The sequence below is a fragment of the Onychomys torridus genome, chromosome X, assembly GCF_903995425.1.
Source record: "Onychomys torridus chromosome X, mOncTor1.1, whole genome shotgun sequence".
NCBI lineage: Eukaryota > Metazoa > Chordata > Mammalia > Rodentia > Cricetidae > Onychomys > Onychomys torridus.
Genome location: NC_050466.1, coordinates 46,310,279 through 46,329,472, shown reverse-complemented (window position 1 = coordinate 46,329,472; position 19,194 = coordinate 46,310,279). Strand labels below are relative to the sequence as shown.

Below are 19,194 nucleotides of genomic sequence, written 5' to 3'. Positions count from 1 at the left end.
TTAAGCATAGAGGTCAGGCAGTGGTAGCACTTGCCTTTAATCCTAGAATTTGGGAGGCAGAGATCCATCCAGATCTCTGTGAGTTCAAGGTCACAATGGGAACAGAGCCAGGCATGGTGGCACATGCCTTTAATCCCAGCACTAGGAAGGAAATGAGATGGTCAGGCACAGAAAATTATAAAAGGCATGAGTAAACAGGAAGTCTATCTCTTGAGGCTGAGGATTTTGTAGAGCTAAGAATGGAACTGGCTTGTTCTGTTTGTCTGATCTTTCAACTTTCCCCCAAATATCTGGCTCTGCATATTTTTTTAATAAGACCATTTAGCAATTCAGGTTACAGCTCAGAGATACAAATATTGCATGTATTCACTTATAAGTGTATATTAGACTTTAAGTAAATGATAATTTATAATCCAATGACACAGAGAGGTTAGATAAAGAGGAAGAGTCTAAGAGAATTGCTTGTATCTCCCTAGGATGGTAAATAGAATAGATTTTGTGGCTGGACTCAGGACTGATGGGGAGAATAGCAGGAAGGATCAAGTAGGGGGGAGATGAGATGGAGGGAAAGAGTACCAGGAGACACCTGGAATTATGGGGCACTGGGGGGGGGGGCAGTGTGAAAACCTAGACTAGTGGAAACTTCCTGAAATCTCTAAGGTGACCCTTAGACCAGTGGAAACTTCCTTAAATCTCTAAGGTGACCCTAGTGGGGACTCTAGTGATAGAGAATATGTAGTCTGAACTGGCCACTTTTGTAGCCAGCAAGTTTCCCAGTGGTGGTACTTGGTTCCATTCTGTTTAGTTGTTGGCTGAGGGGTGTTGTGGAATGTTCTGTATGCTGTGAATATGTGTTGCTCTGATTGGTTGATAAATAAAATACTGATTGGCCAGTAGCCAGGCAGAAAGTATAGATGGGACAAAGAGATGAGGAGAATTCTGGGAAGAGGAAGGGCAGAGTCAGGAATCACCAGCCAGACATAGAAGAAGCAAGATGTGAAGGCAGAACTGAGAAAAGCTACCAAGCCACATGGCTAAACATAGATAAGAATTATTGGTTAATGTAATTGTAAGTGCTAAGCAACAATAAGCCTGAGCTAATGGCCAAGCAGTTATAATTAATATTAGGCCTATGTATGATTATTTTATAAGCTGCTTCAGGACCACAGGTGCAAGACATTTGTCTGGACCATGTGGGGCCAGGTAGGACACTGGAGAACTTACAACTACAGAAGGGTTCCAATAGAAATCCCCAAGCAACCTAGGCTGATGGTAAGACAAAGGATTGCTCTCTGTAAATGGACTCATGGCTCCATTGCTGGGGAAAATGTCCACACAACTCATTGAACATGGAGAAGTCGAACTGGTGTCTATGTAGAACCTTCACTCCTACATTAGTCTCTTAGTTGAGGGAGGGTATTCTACAGGCTACTGAAAAGGAACAAAACCTTTGACCTACAATCAGTCTTGTCTGAAAAATATGAGACCAATAGTGGCACATAACATGTGGAAGTGGTTAACACATGTCTCATTTGACTGAAAGCCCACTATTTAAGTCAAATCCATACTGATACTACTTGGGTAGCCAAGAATCAGAGACTAGATAGCCTGGAGACCTAGGGTAATCCAAACATGATTATTTAAGAAATCAATAAAATGATTCCTAATGATACTCTGCTTTACTCATAGATCAGTGCCTTGTCTAGTCATCCATAGAAAGGCTTCCTCTGGCAGCAGATGGGAACAGATGTAGAGACCCATAGGCATACATGCAGAGAGAGTGTCTAAGTTGGAGGTCTTCATCAAATTCCTCCTCTCAGAGCTTAGGGAATCCTGAGAAAGAGGAGGCAGAAAGATTATAAGAGTCAGAAGGGATGAAGAACAGCAGCAGACCAGGGTCCTCTGAATCAACTAATTGGAGCACATATGGGCTCAAAGAAATAAAAACAGCAAGCACAGGACCTACATGGGTCCTCTGTGCCTGTATTATAATGATTTGCTTAATAATTTCATGGGACTCCTGACTATGACAATGAGTGGGTCTCTGACTCTGCCTGCTCTTGGAACTCTTTTTCTCCTATTGGGTTACCATATCCAGCTTTGATAGGATAGTTTTCACTTCATCTCATTATATTTTATTTTGTCATGTTTGGTTGTGATCCCTTAGAAGCCTGTTCTTTTCTAATGAGAGGCAGAAATGGAGTGTATTGAGAGGGGAGAGGAGATGGGGAGAAACTGGGAGGAGTAGAGGGAGAAGAAACTATAATCAGGACACATTGTATGAGGAAAGAATCCATTTTCAAAAAAAAAAATCAGAGAGAGACCAAAAAATGTTTTCCCCAATGGAATGTCACTGGGGATACAAACCACACTTAAGGGCCTTATGCCCAGAAGTAGATGGCAATCAGAAAATGAACTCAATGGCATTTTTGGAGGTTGTTTGTCTCATAATGTTTTGTCAGGAATTTTTTTTTTAATTTTAGGTCCTTTGTGTAAATATTACATGTTCCAGATTTGTGTTTTTATGGGATTCCTGTTTGTGTGAACATGTGTCACTGTGTGTGTGTGTGTGTTTGTGTGTGTGTGTGTGTGTGAGTTTTCTGTGCTTTTCCTTTGGCTCCTTTTCTTCTGTTTCTTTGTTTTGTCATACTCTGGTTTATTTTATCGAGTTTTATTTTATTTTATTATTATGCTTCACATAACTATTTGTTTTCTAACAAAGGGAGCTGTCCAGCCTGATTTTATGTCAACTTGACAAAAGCAAGAGTCATCTGAAAGTAGGAAACCTCAATCAAGAAAATGCCTCCATAATATCCAGCTGTAAGGCATTTTCTTAATTAGTGATTGATTTGGGAAGGTCTAGCCCATGGTGGGTGGAGCCATCCCTGTACTGGTGGTCCTGGGTTCTGTAAAAAAAAAAAATAGGCTGAGCAAGCCATAATGAGAAGTACTCCTCCATGGTCTCTGTATAACTTCCTGTCTCCAGGATCCTGCTCTGTTTGAGTTCCTGTCCTGACTTCCTTCAATGATAAACAGTAATGTGGAAATGTAAGCTGAAAAAAGCACTTCCTACCCAACATTCCTTGGCTATGGTGTTTCATCACAGCAACAGTAACCCAAACTAGAGCAAGTATAGATTCAGATGGGAAGGCTGTGGGATGTATCTCATGGGATTTCAGGGAGGGGAAACTGTAATCTGTATTATATGAAGAAAACTATTTTTAATAAAAGAAAAATGAAAAAAACAAGAAAAATGACAAGAAATGGTATTATGTTTATAGTAAAAAGATAACAACTATTTGTTGATGGTGGAATTGTAAACTGTTGCAGGATTATAAGAGAAAGTGTGGAGCTTCCTCAAAAATCTGAAAGTAGATCTACTTCAAGATGTACTACCCAACTATTGCAATAGTCTTGTGCATATGACTTGCCTTTCCACAGAGGTACGTCATCATCCATATTCACTATTGCTCTATTCACAATAGCCAGGAAATGGGAACATCCTAGATGTTCATCAACTTATAAATGGTAATAAAAATGTGGTACATTTACAAAATGGAATACTATTCAGTTGTTAAGAAGCATAAAATTATGACATTTGGAGGTAAATGGATATAACTGAAAACAACTGTCTTGAGTGAGGCAACCCAGACTCAGAAAAATATATACTTCATTTTCTCTCATGTGTGGATGTTTGATAAAAGATAGATGTAGATATAGATAGGTAAATAGATAGATAGATAGATAGATAGATAGATAGATAGATAGATAGACAGACAGGCAGACATAGATATATATGTACTTCATCTAAAATACACCAGAAGTTAGATGGCTAGTAAGATAACATGGGGTAGGAAGGCATTTTCAAGGAAGGAGAAATAGACTATAATGCTGCAAAGAAAGAAAGGAATAAATGGAACAGCAACATTAAAAGAGATGAGGGATGGGAAAACAGAGGAGAGAAGGGACTATGGGGAGAGACAACTATCACCAAAGGCTATTTGAAAAAGCCATAAAGAAACCTACTACTGTAGAAGCCACCTATATTATTCATATTCATATGTATATACATATACACACATAAAAGATTTAATTGAAGTTTGCCCATAGTGGTAGGACAATACTCCAAACAATTAAAATACATTATCAACTAAAACTCCCAGTACCATAAATGGGTTACCTGTTTTTGAATTCTTGGTCATTAGGGTCTCATAACCCCCCAAACATTATAGGCTATTGCTCATGCTATTAGTTACCCTGTAGATCTTGATGGTAAGACCCTTTTGCTGAAGATACCACACAGAGAAATCTAGCTGGTACTCACCTGACAGTTTCATTCTTACTGGCTAGGTTTCATAGTGCTCAGAGGTGCTATGCATGCTACTGAAAGAAAGGTAATCAATCCCATTCAGCTGTGAACTCTGGGAGCTACAGTAACAACTTGCCAGGTACAATATACTTACTAGTAAAAAAAAGTGGTATGAATGTTATGGGAGTAACCAGGTCCCCTCCATGTGATGGAATTTATACAATATACTGTCAATGAGGACCAAAACCTGTGGCTAAATGAGTCATAGGCCCAAAAGGAAAACTTACTCCTATTTGCAGGAGTTAAAGGCATGTGCCACCACTGTCTGGCTGATAGCTTTTATACAAAAATGATTGATTAAGGCATTTCCTTTTTTAGCATAACCATTAAATCAGCAGCTTATCCAATGATCTGATGCAGAATATAACAAGTACCTCATAAAGTTGTGTTCTCTTTGAGCACAATACTCTTTTCTTCACCCTGTTAGTCATCTTATTTGACTGAAATCAATGATTTTAATGCATTAGTCTTGTTAAATCTCTTGCCAGTATGTAGGAAATTGAAGCAATAAACCACAACTTGTTTGTAGTGGTGTTAACATTATTAAGTACTCAGCTAGCTGACAAGAGCCCCGTTTTTCTATTAAACTGCAATAACAGGTTCATGCATATTTAGCTCTTTGGCATTTTTCTTATTTTTCACTCTGATGACTGGTTTGTAAAATTTGACCTCAGATTCACTACACTCCACTTCACTTTTCACATAATCAAAATATGACATATTGGCTTAGCAAATTGCTGTTGTCTTTTAATTACTATTTTTGAACACCATTCAACTGCCTGTTCTCTGTAAGGACATACATAGCAATTTTTTTCCTCTGTATGCTAGTTAAGGGAACTGGACCTTGAAATTGTACTACTGATTTATAAATGATAGTGTTTTATGGCTAGATACTTTTAAATTGTGTACAATTTTTAATATTATTAAGAGCTGTTGTGAGTTAGTTGTATTTTCATTGTATTGACTTATTTATTTCATTCTGTGGTTTGAATGTCTCCAGAATTCAAGTTTTGGAATCTTAATCTCTTTCAACAGTGTTGAGAAATACACCTTAATGAGGGGTGTTTAGATCATTGCTGTGGATATTTCTCTATATAAATGAAATGCTTATTGGCCAGTAGCCAGGCAGGAAATATAGGCAGGACAAGCAGAGAAGAGAATTCTGGGAACAGGAAGGCTGAGTCAGGAGAAACACTGCCAGCTGCTGTCATGAGAAGATGTTAAGATACCAGTAAGCAACAAGCCATGGGGCAACTTATAGCTTAATAGAAATGGGTTAATTTAAGATATAAGAACAGCTAGCAAAATAATATAAGTCTCTGTGTGTTTATTTGGTTGAGTCTGAATAGCTGCAGGACTGGTGGGTGATAGAGATTTGTCCTGACTGTGGGCCAGGCAGGACCAGAAAAACTCTAGCTACAGATCATGAAAGTAGAGAAGTTATGAATTAATACTTCTATAAAAAGTTCTCATACAAATGGGTTTGGTCTATTATTTTTGCTCTTCCATCATATGACATGTGTTAGCACAGCCAAGAGAGCCAGACAAGATGCCTGTTTCTTTATATTGAGCATTCTGGCCTCCAGAATTATGAGCTAGTAAACTTTTTCATTACCAAATCTCGAGAATTCTGTCACAACAACATGGAACAGACTAAGACAATCCATATGTAAAATTGTTCTATCTTGTAAGGTAAACTGACCTTTCTGCCTACTGCTATGCTTGCAGAAAATATGGATTTCAATCAGGACATTTCTGCAGTGGATAGCTTGGATATGACTGGTATGTTGTATTGTAGCAGGTAAAAACAATTGCCTATAATTTCTGTGTCTAGTCCACTGGATTAGTTAAAATTTCAGGGCTTGTGTGTTGCATTTTAAAATCCCATTTCATAATCTTTCTATAAAACTTAGATTCCCTACTAGGCTCCTCATTTCTATTAACAGACCCATTATGATATCTTATTATGTTTTTCAAAAAAAATCATTGTTTCCTATATTTTAAAGGCCTGAAAAACTATTTAGTAACTTCTTCTACTTTGTAAGAAATTTTTCATTATTAGTTCCAATACTCCTAACAGAGTCAGACCTCATCACTTTGTTCAAAACCAGCCATGCTGGTTTCCCTGGATTTGGTGTGTAATATTAACAACAGCAAGAGTTATCTTCCTAAGGTGCAGTTTTTATTTAGGCTGGCTGAGAATTGTGTTAGGTTAAGCTGGTAGTGACAAATAACGAAAGGTCAGACTCCTGTTGAGTTTGTATTATATAGCAGAGAGGCTAAACACTGGAATTCATCAATTCTCAAAAATTAATGTTCTCCCCACTAGCTACCAAAACAAATTATAAGAACTTTTCTTGTAGTGGTAAGTCTTTTCATTTTGTAGCCCTAAATTACTGCTTTATTTCCTACTACCATCTTATAAAAATTATGTATAATAGCATTATTCATCTGATATCTAAACATATAAATGCCCCTAGTCATTAAGCTTCATTCAGAACAGAGAACCAATGATAGTCTGAATTTATCATGAGAGTAATTTACACAAATCAGTGGATAAAACTGCTTGCATCACAAGATGGATGACATGATCTCAGTCTTCCAAAACCCATGGTGTAAGACAGAACTCACTTCTGAAAACTTTCCTCTGACCAGTACACATATGCTGTGGTACATTTTCACACTTACATACAAAAGACATACACAATAGAGACTATAGCTGTTCCCTGAGACATAGACTCTGCTAGCTCCAAAAAGACCAAGAGATCAGTCATATTTCTCCTAGCCAATAACCCCATCCTGTAGGCTTTAGGCCCAGGGGCACAACCCATTCCCTCATACCTCCATCCACTGCAGCCCCAGTTACAGGCGATCTAGCAAAACTCCTGTAAGTAGGCCTGACTACCACCCCTCATTGGTCCCTGTAACCTACAAGCCCCACTCAATCCCACAAACCCACCTATCCCCCTAAGACTATAATTGCTCCCTGAGACACAGACTCTGCCAGCTTGGATTGGACCAAGAGGTTAATCATCTTCCTCCTAACCAATCACCCCCAGCTTCTAGGCCTTAGGCCCAGGGGTACAACCTGTGCTCCATACCTGCACATGTTGCAGCCCCAGCTGCAGTCCAGCAGCCAAAAATCCTGAGGGCATGCCTTCCCACCACCCTCCATTGGACCCTTCAATCTAAAAACCTCACTCTGTCCCCCAAACTCACCCATCCACCCAAGACCCCAGCAGCTTCCTGAGACACAAACACTGCCAGTGATGATTGGACCAAGAGTAGATCCCTGAGACACAAACACCATTTGCACTGATTAGAGGAAGAGATGGGTAGACACCAGTGCAAGAATACATTCAACAACAGAAAGAGCAAGATGTCACCAACAGACCTAGTGATTTTACTACATCAAGATCTGAACATCCCAACATAGAAGAAACAGAAGAAAAATGATTTTATGAAGGTGATACATGCATATAAAGAGGAAATGAAAAATCCCCTTAAAGATATCAAGAAAAAGATGAACAAAAATGGAAGAAATCAATAAATCCCTTAAAGAAAACCAAGAACAAGCAAATGAACAGGTAAAGGAAACAGTTCAAGACTTGAAAACTGAAATGGAAGCAATAAAGAAGACAAAAATTTAGGGAATACTGGAAATGGAAAATCTGAGTAAACAAACAGGAACTACAAATACAAGCATGACAGACAGAATGCAAGAAATGGAAGAGAGAATCTCTGGCATTGATGATAAGACAGGGGAAATAGAATCATCAGTCAAAGAAAACATTAAAGCCAACAAAGTCATATCTCAAAACATCCAGCACATCTGGGACAACATGAAAAGACCAAGCCTAAGAATAATAGGGATAGGAGAAAGAGAAGAATACCTGCTCAAAGGCACAAAGAATATATTCAACAAAATCAGAGAAGAAAACTTTCCCAACCTAGAGAAGGAAATACAAGAAGTTTACTGAACATCAAATAGAGAGGACCCCACAAAAAAGCCCCCTCACCACATAAAAGTCAAACCACTAAATATACAGAATAAAGAAAAATGTTAAGAGCTGAAAAAGAAAAAGGTCAAGTAACATATAAAGGCTGGCACATCAGAATGACACCTAACTTCTCAAAGGATACACTGAAAGTCAGAAGGTCCTGGACAGATGTTATACTGACACTAACAGACCATAGATGCCAGCCCAGACATTTATACCAAGCAAAATGCTCAATTTACATAGCTGGAGTAAACAAGATATTACATGATAAAACCAGATTTAAACAATACATATACAGAAATCCAGCCCTACAGAGAGCACTAGAAGGAAAAATCCAACCTAACAAAATTAGATGCACCCATGAAAACACAGGCAATATATACTAGCACACCAACAAATCTCAAAGAAGAAAAACATACAGCACTACCACCAAAAATAATAGGAATTAACAATCACTGGTCATTAATATCCCTTAATATCATTGGACTCAACTCAGCTGTACAGACACAGGCTACCAGAATGGATATAAAAAAAGGATCCATCCTTCTGTTGCATACCAGAAACATACCTCAACTTCAAAGACAGACACTACCTCTGAGTAAAGTGCTGGGAAAAGTCTTTCCAATCAAACGGACTTAAGAAGCAAGCTGGTATAGCTATACTAATATCTAACAAAATATAATTAAAACTAAAATTAATTGAAAGAGATCAAGAAGGCATTACATATTCATCACAGGAAATATCCAACAAGATGAGGTCTCAATTCTGAAAATTTATGCCTCAAATACAAGGGCAACAATCTTTGTAAAACAAACAAACAAACAAAAAACCCAAAAAACTAAAGCTAAAATATCAAACACCACACACTAATTAATAGTGAGACACTTCAATTCCCCACTCTCACCAATGGACAGGTCAGCCAGACAGAAACTTAATAAAGAAATAAGGGAACTACCAGATGTTATGATTCAAATGGACTTAATAGACATCTACAGAACATTGCACCCACACACAAAAGAATATACCTTCTCAGCAGCTCATAGAACCTTCTCTAAAATTGACCACATAATCAGTCACAAGGTAAATCTCAACAGATACAAAATAAATTGGAAAAACCTCCTGTATTTATTGGAACACTGGCACTTAAATTTAGAATTCAACAACAACACAAATTGCAGAAAACCTACAAATTCATGGAAACTGAATAATGCTCAAATGAGTTACCAATGGGTTCAGGAAGAAATAAAGAAATTAAAGACTTCCTAGAATTCAATGAAAACAAATGCACAACATATCCAAACTTATAGGCCACTATGAAAGCAGGACTAAGAGGAAAGTTCATAGTGCTAAATTCCTATATAAAAAAATTGGAGAACTCTCACACTGGCAAATTAATAACACACTCAAAATCTCAGGAACAAAAGGAAGCAAACTTACCCATAATGAGCAGACATCAGTAAATAATCAAATTGAGAGCTGAAATAAATAAAAATCAATAAAATAGAAACAAAGAGAGCAGTACAAAGAATCAGTGAAACAAAGAATTGATTCATTGAGAAAATAAACAAGATAGACAAATCCTTATCTGAACTAACCAAAAGGCAGAGAGAGAACATCCAAATTAAAAAGAAATTCAGAAATGAATAGGAGGACATAACAACTGACAGTGAAGAAACCCAGAAAATCATTAGGTCATATGTCAAAAACATGTACTCCACAAAATTGGAAAATCTAAAAGAAATGGACAACTTTCTGGATAGGTACCATATACCAAATTAAATCAATACCAGATAAACAATATAAATAGACCTATAACTATTATGGAAATAGAAACAGTCACTAATCTCCCAACTCAAAAAAAGGCCAGGGACAGATGGTTTCACTGCAGAATTCTACCAGAATTTCAAAGAAGGGCCAATACCAATACTCCTCAAATTAATCCACACAATATCAACAGAAGAAACAGTGCCAAACTTTTTTTATTTTCATTTTACATACCAACCACAGATCCCTCTCTCATCTTTCCTCCAGCCTCCCTCCCCGACCTTCCCCTAAATACTTATACCCTTCTCCAAGATAGTTATTCCCATGAGGCTACAGTTACCTGGAACCCAAGCCAAACAAAGATGCAACAAAGAAAGAGGGCTACAGACCAATCTACCTCATGAACATTGATGGAAAAATACTCAATAAAAAATGGCAAACAGTCCTGAGCTGCAATGCAACTAGAGTCTCCAGCCACATGGGCCGTAGTCCCTAACAAGCTGGATCATTATGGCTGAATCTTTTACTTCTTCTCTTCTGGTGGATTGTGGGCTCTCCCTGGATCCCCATGTAGGGCTGCTACCACACTAGGTAGCTTCCTTAATACCCACTTAGGCTTCTACTGTTCTACGAAGTCAGGACACATGGTGAGTCAATTAAGATTTCTCAAAGAAAAAGAATTAGTTAAAACAGAATTTTTCCCCACATTTAAAAATGGGAAACATTTTTACAATGGAGGGTGTTTGGTCTCTGTTTGTTAACACATTAGGCAGTCTGAAAATGGAACAATTAAATGAGAGGATAATTAATGTAGATGGGATTTGTGTAAAACCAATTATCAATATTATTTGTTTAATCATTTTTGTTTCATCATTTAAAAAGCTGGTTAATATCAGTGCCAAGAAAAAAGTTTTAGAAAAACTTGTTAAAACAGATAATAGAGATATTCAGGCACAGACAGAAGAATTTAAAGGTGAACCAATCTCAGCATTGCATTATATGATTACAGAAAAACAACCTGAGGCTTCCAAAGATCAACCTTAATCTATCCAGTAACCTTACAAAACCTGCAAAATGCTCAAGGCTGTGTAAGAACTGACTGGATTCCTATGCAAATGGTAGAGCTGAGGAGATTCAAAAATGATATAGTGTTGTATGGTATACATTCCCCAATTGTGAAGCAGATGTTAAAATCATGGTGAACTTGTAATAGAATTATTCCTCAAGACTGGAGAGATTTGGTTAAAGCTGTCCTAGAAGCTTGTCAACAAATAGAATGGAGGACTGGGTGGAAAGTTGAGGCTAAGACCATTGAACAGTTGAGTAGAGCTATGGGTTTTAAAATCTCCCAAGATCAACTTCTTGGAGATGGAGAATATGCTAATGTAAAAGGCAATTTCTATATGAAAACCACACTCTAGCTTTATACCTAATGGCAGCCTTGAATGTTTAGGACAGAGTTGAAGAAGTAGGAAAGAAAATTGAGTCATTTATAAAAGTTATACAGTGCCCAAAAGAAACCTTCACTGATTTCTTACAAAGGCTGTCTTCATCAGTAAATAGAATGCTATCAAATTCAGAAGCTAGGCAGATAATAATTGAATCTCTGGCTTTGAAAATGCTAATGCACAATGAAAAAGGATAATTAGGCCATTAAAGGCAAGATTTGGACCCTTGAAGCAATGAATTTGAGATACAATTAATACTGAATCTCATAACCATGATGATACTTAGAAAGGAGAGGTGGTTTCCAGAGGTTTAAAGAAAAATAGTAATGTCAGGTTTTTCAATTGTGCCAAACAAGGTTATCTAAAGAGGGAACGTAAACAGGGCACTCCTAGAAACAATGTTTTTTCAAGGAATAAACAGAACTCCCCTCCCTTCTGGAATATTGAGAAAGTGTGGTGGTAAAGGCAAACTAATGAACTAATGGACTAGTGAACTTAGATAAACAAGGAAGAGACAAGGCAATCCACTGCCTTTGCTGTCAGGAAACTCCGTGAGGGGCCTCTTGCAGGCCACCATGATAAATTTGGTTCAGTCCATTCCTGCTATCTCTTTCTCAGAGAAATTTAACAACCTAATGACTATTGTGAAAAACCCTACTGCTCAGGATGATAGAACATCTATAGAAGAGAGAACAAAAATTTTGGGAAAATTCATAAAGTAAATTTTTGGCACTCTTCTATAAATGAACAAAGACCAAAGTTAAAAATATGAATAAACGACATTCTCACTGAAGGTTTTTCAGACAAAGATGTGTATGGAACAATGATTGCATCAGAATCTTGGCATCCAATTCAGACTCTTCCAGAGGTAAATATATAGCTTTTAGGGATTGGAACATTATCTCAAGCTAAATAGAGTGTGAAATGGGTCAAATATATAGGGCGATAAGAAGAGAGATGAAAATTATTGCCATATGTGGCCAATATAGCTATGAATCTATAGGGAAATTATTTATTTAAAAAATGAAATAACCAGATTAACATTCACCCAATCTCAGAAACAAACCATTAGCTAACATATGCTTCAGAGAAAAATAGTAGAAGGTATAAAGTATTATAAAGAATAGTAACCAATTATCCAGATTATAAAAGAACAAGGTGAAAGAGCTGCTAATCTTTCAGACACCAACTGCTCTACCTTTAAAATGGTTGACAGACAAACCTGTATGAATCTAGCAGTAGTCTTCAACCAAAGAGAAACTACATGCCTTAGAACAGCTGATACAAGAGCAGTTAAATGCTTAGCATATTGAAGAATCAACTAGCTCTTGGAAGTCTCCAGTATTTGTTATAAAAAAGAAATCTGGTAAGTAGAGAATGGTAACAGATCTAAGAGTAATCAACCAGGTAATTCAGCCAATAGGCTCTCTACAATCTGGAATTCCTTTGCCTAATCTGTAACCTAAAGGATGGCCTCTTATAGTTATTGATTTAAAAGACTGTTTCTTCTCAAAACCCTTGCAAGAGAAACAAAGAGAAAAATTTGCCTTCACAGTGCCTACTTAAAATTCATATCCAGTCAAGAGATATCAATCGAATGTTCTCCCACAGGGAATGTTAAATAGCCCAATCCTGTGCCAGTACTTTGTATGATAGCTATTGGAATTAATATGTAAACAATTTTCTAAATCTATAACTTATCATTACATGGACAACATTTTACTAGCTGATTTAAATGTGGATATTTTAGAAAGAATGATTGAAGAAGTAAAGAAAATTTTACCTTATTGGGGATGTCAAATTGCTCCTGAAAAGATACAAAGAGTAAATTCTATTAATTATTCAGGAAGTAAAATAGGTCTACAAAAAATTAGGTACAAAAGGTACAAATTAGAGATCGATTATGGACTCTTAATGACTTTCAAAGATTATTCAGAGACATTTCCTATCTACAAACTGTTGCTGGGGAAAAATATGAACTGATCAAGTTGTTCAAAACATTAAATGGTGACAAGGACTTAAATAATCAAAGAGAATTATCAGCTGAAGCTGAAAAAGTTTTGGATTTGGTGGAAAAGAAAATATAGGATATACACATAGATCTTGTGGGTCCACAGCTTAATTGCATTTTGGTTATTTTACCCTCTAAATATCCTTCTACAGGAATTTTAATGTAGAGGGAAGATATCATAATGGAATAGATATTTCTACAAAATAACCAGAGTAAAAAATTAAAAACTTTTGTCGAAAAGATCTCTGAGTTGATTTTAAAAGGAAAATTGTGACTTCCTCAATTAGCAGAAGTAGACGCAGTGGAAATTGTAGTACATTTGTAGTACATTTAAAAGGATGAAACTGACAAATTATGGTCAGAAAGTGAGCATTGGTAAAGAGTTTGCAGTAATTTTTTTGAGAGATTATCAACAAATATCCCAAAAGTGATAGAATTCAACTTATAAAGAGAGATAACTGGATCCAGCTTTATATTGTATGAGAAACACCAAATCTGAAGCCCCTACATTTTATACATATGCAAACAAACAAGGAAAGGCAGGTTACAAATTAGAAAAATTAAATAAAACAGTCCCAAGTCCTTATAATTCTGTCCAAAAATTGGAATTATATACCATGCTGATGATATTAATGGATTTTTTGGAACCTGTCAACATAGTTACTGACTCTAGTATGCCAAAAGAGTGATCTTACATATTGCAACTGCTGCATTTATCCCTGATGAGGCAGAATTAACTTTGGTATTTATTCAGTTAGAAGAAATAATCAGGAATACGAATCATTCCTTGTATATAACTTACATCCAATTCCATACGTGTCTGCCAGGCCCTCTAGCACAAGGAAATGATGAAATCTATCAACTATTGATAGTAAATATTCTGGAGGCCTCAGAATTTCATAAAGAACACCGTATCAATAGTAAGGGTTTAAAAGAGGATTCTTTCCATGGCCTGGCAACAAGCCAAGGAAAATGTAAGGAAGTGTTCTACTTGTTCTTTTTACAGTCAGACTCCGCTATCATCAGGATTTAATCCAATGGGTACTCAGAGGAATAAAATCTGGCAGATGAATGTATTTCACTTTGCATAATTTGGAAAATTGAAATATATACATCACACCATTGATACCTGCTCAGAATTTCAATGGGCAATTACTCTGAGTTCTGAAAAGGCTGATTCTGTAATCCTGCAGGTATGGTCATCATGGGTATACCTCTATAAATTAAAACTGACAATGTCCCAGCATTTGTCTCTGGTAAAATGGAGCAATTTTTGGCTAATTACAATATAAAGCATATTACAAGTATACTACACAATCCTACAGGCCAAGCAGGTATAGAATGATCAAACTGGCAGTCCCTGGGAACCCCCATACATCTCTGTCCCAGTTGCCAGCCAGCAGGCAAAACTCCTGCTGGAAAGCCTCCCTCTTCATGAACTGCCCCCCAGTAGACCCTGCAATCTACATGCCCTGTCCCCATACCCATCTGCCTGAGACCCCAGCAACTTCCTGAGAAACCAAACCGCCAGCTCTCATTAGACCAAGAGGTGAATGAATCTGCTCATACCATAGAGTCCTGCCCCTAGGACCCTTATCTGAGACACAAGCCTTTCTCCAAGGCATCAGAATTATTAGAGATCAACTCTTGAAGGGAAATTTGCTTGTTGGAATAGAAAGTATTGATGATGAAAGACATGAGCTGAACAATTTCCGCCTGAAAGGCAAAGGTCTCCACCTCTTCCTCTCCATGGTGCACTTCCTCAAGCATCTTGATGGGAAAGCCAAGTGGTAGCACAAAGCATGGTGGGCACAGAGCATGTCTGACTCAAATGCCAAGCCTAGGCTGCATGGCCATGACTCAAGAGCACTAGCTTGCTTCTTTAGTCCATTTGATTGAAAAGACTTTTCCCAGCATTTTATTCTGGGGTAGTGTCTATCTTTAAAATTGAGGTGTGTTTCTTGTATGCAGCAGAAAGAAGGGTCTTTCTTATCCATTCTGTTATCCTGTGTCTTTTTATAGGTGAATTAAGTCCATTGATACTAAGGGATATTAATGACCAGTGATTGTTAGTTCCTGTTATCTTTTGGTAGTGTGTGTGAATTTCTCTTCTTTGGGATTTACTGCTGTGGGGATATCTGTTGTCTGTGTTTTTTGTGGGTGTATCTGACTTCCTTAGGTTGGAATTATCCTTCCCGGGCTTTCTGTAAGGGCTGGGTTTGTGGATAGATATTGTTTAAATCTACTTTTGTGTTGGAATGTGTTGTTCACTCCAACTATGGTGATTGAAAGTTTTTCTGGGTTTATTAGTTCAAGCTGGCATCCATTGTCTCTTAGTGTCTGCATTACATCTGTCCAGATCCTTCTGGCTTTCAAAGTCTCCATTGAGAAATCAGGTGTTATTCTGATGGGTTTGCCTTTATAAGTCACTTGGACTTTTTCCTTTTCTGCTCTTAATATTCTTTTACTATTCTGTATATTTAGTTGTTAAATTATTATGTGGCGAGGGGACTTTTTTGGGAGGGAGTCTAGTCTGTTTGGTGTTCTATGGGCTTCTTGTATCTTAACAGGTATTTATTTAAGTTGGAAAACTTTTCTTCTATGATCTTGTTGAATATATTTTCTATGCCTTTGAGTTGATATTCTTCTCCTTCTCCTATCTCTATTATTCTTAGATTTGGTCTTTGCATGGTGTCCCAGATATCCTGGACATTTTGTGTTATGACATTTTTGGCTTTTGTATTTTCTTTGACTAACCCAACCCTCAAGAGCAAACACTGACTTTGGTGGACATAGGCATTGGCATGACCAAGGCTGATCTCATAAATAATTTGGGAACCACTGCTAAGTCTGGCACAAAGGCATTCATGGAGGTGCTCCAGGCTGGTGCCAACATCTTCATGATTGGACAGTTTGGGGTTGGATTCTACTCTGCCTATCTAGTGGCAGAGAAAGTGATGGTGATCACAAAGAACAATGATGATGAGCAGTATGCCTGGGAGTCCTCTGCTGGTAGATCCTTCACAGTTCATGCAGACCATGGTGAGCCCATTGGCCAGGGTACCAAAGTGATCCTTCATCTCAAAGAAGACCAGACAAAATACTTAGAGGAGAGGAGAGTCAAGGAAGTGGTAAAGAAAACTCACAGTTCATAGGCTATCCCATTATCTTGTTCCTTGGAGAAGGAGATCACTGATGATGAGGCAAAGAAAGAGAAGGGTGAGAAAGAGGAGGAAGACAAGGATGACAAGGAGAAGCCTAAGATTAAAGACATGGGATCAGATGAGGAGGATGACAGTGGTAAAGATAAGAAGAAAATGAAAAAGATCAAGAAGTACATTGATCAGGAGGAACTGAATAAGACTAAGCACATTTGGACCAGGAGCCCTGATGACATCACTCAAGAGGAATATGGGGAATTCTACAAGAGCCTCACCAATGATTGTGAGGACCACTTGGCAGTCAAGCACTTCTCTGTAGAAGGTCAGTTGGAATTCAGAGCATTGCTCTTCATTCCATGGTGAGCTCCCTTTGACTTTTTTATAAGAACAACAACATCATACTGTATGTACATCATGTGTTCATCATGGACAGCAGTGATGAGCTGATACCTGAATAACTCAACTTTAACTGTAATGTGGTTGACTCTGAGGACCTGTCCCTGAACATCTCCTGAGAAATGGTCCACCCAGCAAAGCAAGATCCAGAAAGTCATCCACAAAAACATTGTGAAGAAGTATCTTGAGCTCTTCTCTGAGTTGGCTGAAGACAAAGAGAACTATAAGAAATTTTATGAGGCCTTCTCCAATAATCTAAAGCTTGGAATCCATGAAGACTCCACAAACCATTGGGGCCTCTCTGAGCTACTCTGCTATCACACCTCTCAGTCTGGAGATGAGATGACTTCTCTGTCAGAATATGTCTCACATGAAGGAGTGGACTTCTATTATATCACTGTTGAGAGCAAAGATCAGGTATCCAACTTTGCATTTGTGGAGCATGTGCAGAAGTGAGGCTTTGAGGTGGTGTACATGACTGCGCCTATTGATGAGTACTGTGTGCAGCAGCTCAAGGAGTTTGATGGAAAGAGCCTGGTCTCTGTGACTAAGAAAGGCCTGGAGCAACCAGAGGATGAGGAAGAGAAGAATAAAATTGTGGTGGTATTATGTTCCCCAATATATTGTGCACCCTAATAAATTTATCTGGGGTCAGAGAACAGACAACCACTAGAACAAAGCAAAAATGGTGGCTAGAAAATGGGTCAGAATAAGCCATAGCAGAAGTTGGGTGGTGGTGGTGCACAACTTTAATCCCAGCACTTGGGAGGCAGAGCTAGGTAGATATCTGAGTTCAAGGCCAATTTAGAAACAGCTAGGCATGGTGACACACACCTTTAATCCCAGAAATCCAGCCTTTAATCCCAGGGAGTGACAGCAGAAAATAGAAAGATATATAAGGCATGAGGACCAGAAAACTAGAAGCATTTGGCTGGTTCAGCATTCACACTTTGGAGTAGCACAATTCAGCTGAGATTCATGTGGATGAGGACTCAGAAGTTTCCAGCCTGAGGAAACAAAACCAGCTGAGGACATGATCACCTGAGGAACTAGCAAGGTGAGGTAGCTATGGCTTGTTCTGCTTCTCTGATCTTCCAGCATTAACCCCAATATCTGGCCTCAGGTTTGTTCTTATTAATAAGTACCTTTAAGGTTCCTGCTACAGAAAATGGAGGAGAGCAAGGCAAGGTTTGAAAATTCCTGGAAGCTCATGAAGGAGATCCTGGAGAAGAAGGTTGAGAAGGTGACAATCTCCAACAGGCTTGTGTCTTCACCCTGGTGCATTGTAACAAGCACCTATGGCTAGACAGCCAATATGGAGGGGGTCATGAAGGCCCAGACACTTTGAGACAACTCTACAATATACTACATGATGGCCAAAGACATCTAGAGATCAACCCTAACCATCCCATTGTAGAAACCCTGAGGCAGAAGGCTGAGGCAGACAAAAATGACAAAGCTGTAAAGGGCATGGTTGTGCTGCTGTTTAAAACACCTCTGGTTTCTCACTTGAAGATCCCCAAACCCACTCCAACCATATCTACCCCATGATCAAACCAGGCTTGGGTATTGATGAAGATGAGGTGAAAGCTGATGAGGCCAGTGCTGCTGTTCCTGATGAGATCCCACCCACTTGACGGTGATGAGAATGCCTCCTACATGGAAAAAGTAGATTAGAGAGTCCTGGGAAGACCATGTCCTCTGTATAGTTTCCCTGTGGCTCCCCCAGCAGCCTTGACTAGCCCTGACCTACCTGGCCCTCTGCTCATGCTAGAGGATCGTCTTTTATCCTGGCCTTGTGCCTTCAGGCAAGAAAATCCCCTCCCACAGAATACCATGGCTGAGTATTGTGTATTGTGGTTTTTGTTTGTTTTTTTATTTTTTTCTGAAATTAAAAGTATGCAAAATAAAGAGGATGTCATTTTAAAAAAGCAAGCTAGTGTAGCTATCCTAATATTGAACAAAATAGAATTAAAACTAAAATCAATTGAAAGAGATCAAGAAGTATATTACATACTCATCACAAGAAAGACCCACAAAGAGG

The 19,194-nt window shown here is 38.1% G+C and overlaps 1 pseudogene; it reads left to right on the top strand.

The window, feature by feature from the left end:
- The first annotated feature begins 16,349 nt into the window (after positions 1 to 16,349).
- Positions 16,350 to 18,827, top strand: LOC118574623 (annotated as a pseudogene).
- The last annotated feature ends 367 nt before the right edge of the window (positions 18,828 to 19,194 follow it).